Here is a 3808-nt window from a genome sequence, read left to right as displayed (position 1 = left end):
CTCATTGTATTGGTTATAAGGGTTTTTTATTTTTTATTTTTTTATTTGGACATACAAAAAAAAAACTTCTATAGCAAAATTGTTTTAGCATATAAATCATATTTAATCTTACAATTCGGTATTTTCTTATGTTTGTAAAAAAAAAAAATCTTCACCAAAATATAAAGAAAAATGTTATCTTGACAATGTCACTGTTTACAAATACATCTAACATTCATAATTTTAATTTTTCTATAACTTTTTTTTTATCTTTATCTTTAGAATAATTTTGATTAATAGTGTATAAAAACTCGATTAACATAATTTATAATTTAGTTAATATTATTATGATATTAAAAAATTGTAATTGGGAAAATAAAATTAACTAATTGAGTGTAACAAATTGGTTAATATAGTTTATATTTCGTTATTGGATATTCTAACATAAAATAAAAGAAAGTTTTATGACACTCAATTAGTTAATATAGTTTATATTTCGTTATTGGATATTCTAACATAAAATAAAAGAAAGTTTTATGTGATAACTTAGCTTTGGTTAATAGTCAATAAAAGATTGGTTAATGTGGTTCATAATTTGTTTACTAAGTTCTCTAACATAAAAAAATAGTCTTAAACAGTAAAAGTAAAGTGGATTAATAAGTATAAAAAGTTAGTGGTTAATATTATTTTATTAATCAATGAAGCAGTGAAAATGATTAATGATTTATAAATAAAATAAATAGTTAAAATCTCATAGTTTTTTATCAATTAAGTAATAAAATTGTTTAATGATATAATTCTTTTTCATATTTTCTTTTAAAATATTTTTATTATAAATAATAATTTATTTTAAAATTTGAAAATATAAACAAAACGTTAGTTGGTCACCGGTGATTGACGTTAGATTTGATAGAGAAGATTATGCTTCGATCTCCCGCAATTGTAACTGAGAAGGAATTGAAATCATTTAATGTCAAAATTAAGTCTCATATTAGATTAGTCGATTAGTCTGTCAAATGGATCGAATACTAGTAATGAAAACAAAATTGAAAAAAAAACATTATTAAATATGGTGGAAGTTGCACGTGTAAGTATTTAGTATATTGAAGTATCTCAACATAGCATGACTAAATTATAAACTATAAAGGAAAAGCACTCCACTATTTAACATTCAATCATTTAGTATTATATTATATTTAATTAATTAAAAGGAATATAAAGTTTGAATTAGTTTAAAAATAAGGGTATACCAAATTGAATGATTCTTAATTAAAATTCATTTTCTTTAGGCGAAAGACTTATGATTAAACCTTGATGATATTCTATTGTTATGACAAAATTTGTCTCTCTTTTCTCCATGTGTTTGTATATTAGTTGATATCCATCATACTTTGACACTTTAAATATAGGCAAAGTTAACCGTTTTTTTTAATGGTTTTTCACAAAATCTCTTTAGTCATTCCATCATACACCTTCTTCAAATTTGTGAAAATTAAGTATAAGTTTTGTTGATATATTTGATATTCTCCATCAAACGTCATAGTAAATAAATCATTTTCATGATTGATCATTCATGCCTAAAATCAAATTAATTAATAATAACTTGAATATTTTTTCGTAGTCTTAGTTCAATCACTTTTTCTCATGTCATTATAGTATGACTCATAAATTAAACTCATATGTAATTTGCACAATTTTTTATTTGCCTCTTTTTCTTATAGATTAGAATTTGTTCCGTTCGAAAATCATAATTGATCGATGATTAAGGGATGTGGATTGCGATGGTTGACTCAAACTTTTAGCATGCTGGAAGAGGGGTCGGCCTAGAAGTTTAGCACTTCAATGCTCAAGTTAGTATGAGAGTAAGATGAATGGATGCAATTTAAATTCAAAAGTACCTTAAAAATGCCACGCCTCCCATTTTTATAATAGGTAAATTATAATTAGTTGTCGATATATAGGAATGGAATGCACAGATCCGTGAAATTGATCTTGGAATGAGATCACATGCATTCTTGACTAGGATAGCGCACCTGCTCTACATGTAACACGGTGGATCATATTATTTTCTGGCCCATAATTAATAGGCCTTTCCATCGACCCATAGCAGTTGTTCTCTAAGCCTTTGCCTCTGCTTTGTAGAGGAAGGGTTTTGCTGCGTTTATCCTCTTATGTCTTCTGTTTCTCGACTTGAGTGAAAAGTCATGACGTGACGTCATTGTCATGAGAAGTTTGTGCCTTAAATGTGTCATGTACCTTAGATGTCTTTTGGCCTGCTTTATCATGATGACCCTTTGGAACTAGGATACTTGAGTGTCTTTTTGAGGAAATCTAGACTGTTGATAGTGCCTATTTTCTATCTTTCAGTAAAATATTGCATGATGTTTTACGGCTTCTTTGATCATAATTCGTGCTCTTTCATCATCTACATTACTTGCAATGTACTATCTTTTTTAATAATGGATGTGGTTACCACCATGTGTCGAAAAGAATAGAAAGATACCTTTGTTGCTTGGGTAAACTCTAAAATTTTGGTGACTGCCTCTATCTTTGTTCACAAAGTTACTCTCAAAAGGGATTTTCTTGAAGTGGGTCATTCTTCTGATCCTGACGAAGATAAAAAGATGTTCAGTGAATATAATGAGCGTGCCATCCCTTTTTATAAGTGCTCCATTTTTTAGTTATGCAAATACCTTTTTATGATTTTGAAGTTGAAGTTCTAAATCACCTGATGATTACTCCTTGATAAATGAATTATGGTAGTTGGACCTTTATCAAATTTTTTCACTACTAGTGTGACCATTGGGGAGGAAAGCCATCTTTATCACTCGTCTTTCATCTTTTCTAGATACAACGTAGTGATACAAATTGTGTGCAAGGTCAAAGGCTTGATTACATTGACGCAAGTTACTTTTTATTTTGAAGCATACCCCAATGGCGTGAAACATTTACAAAATCAGTTCTTTTTAGTTACTCCTCTCAACGAATAGGCTCATGCGAAAGTCTGTACCATAAAGGATGAACAAGAATAGTTACGTACATATTTATTGTTGGTTTAAGCCCTAGAGGCCAATATTTTTGGTACTTGTATCGAATTATTTATTATTAATAATAAAAGGCTTTTTCTTTATTATGTTTGTTTAATAAAGAACCTAGAATAGCTAATCCGTTTAATGTATCAAGTGTGACTTAATCATGAGATCACATTAAACATAAAGACACTATTCTTAAAGTATCCGTAGTCGAGCTTTATTGTGAAGTTGGATAACACTAAAGCATTAAGACTATTATGTATATAGACTGATGATCACATCTCGTGGATCATGGATAAGGAGTTATCAAGTCTTAAACATAGGTATGGATATTAAGAGTAATATTTATATTGGATTGACCCACTATGAGAATACTATATAGAATGTTATGCAAAGTATCATAAGTTATTCTTATGGTGATAATGGTGTATACCACCCTTCGACCTGAAACCACTATGGACCCTAGATATAGAGTCGAGTGCCTTATCGCTGATCAAACATTGTCCGTAACTGGATGACCATAAATACTGTTGATGGGTACTCCACAAAGCATGCTAAGGGACATGAGTGACCTAGATGGAATTTGCCCATCCCGCGTAACAGGATAAATTTCTATGAGCCCAATATTGAACTGGACAAGGATGACACGGTCTATGCCTTGTGTTCAATATAAACATAAGGGCAAAAGGGTAATTGTACACATAAGTATTATCACAAAAGGATTTGTTAGATCACATGACATTTTCGTGTCTTGGGTAGCAGTGATGTGTTGCTAGATACCGCTCATTGTTTGTTAT

Source organism: Lathyrus oleraceus, chromosome 5 (assembly GCF_024323335.1).
Source record: "Lathyrus oleraceus cultivar Zhongwan6 chromosome 5, CAAS_Psat_ZW6_1.0, whole genome shotgun sequence".
Taxonomy (NCBI): Eukaryota; Viridiplantae; Streptophyta; class Magnoliopsida; order Fabales; family Fabaceae; genus Lathyrus; species Lathyrus oleraceus.
This window is presented reverse-complemented; position numbering follows the sequence as displayed.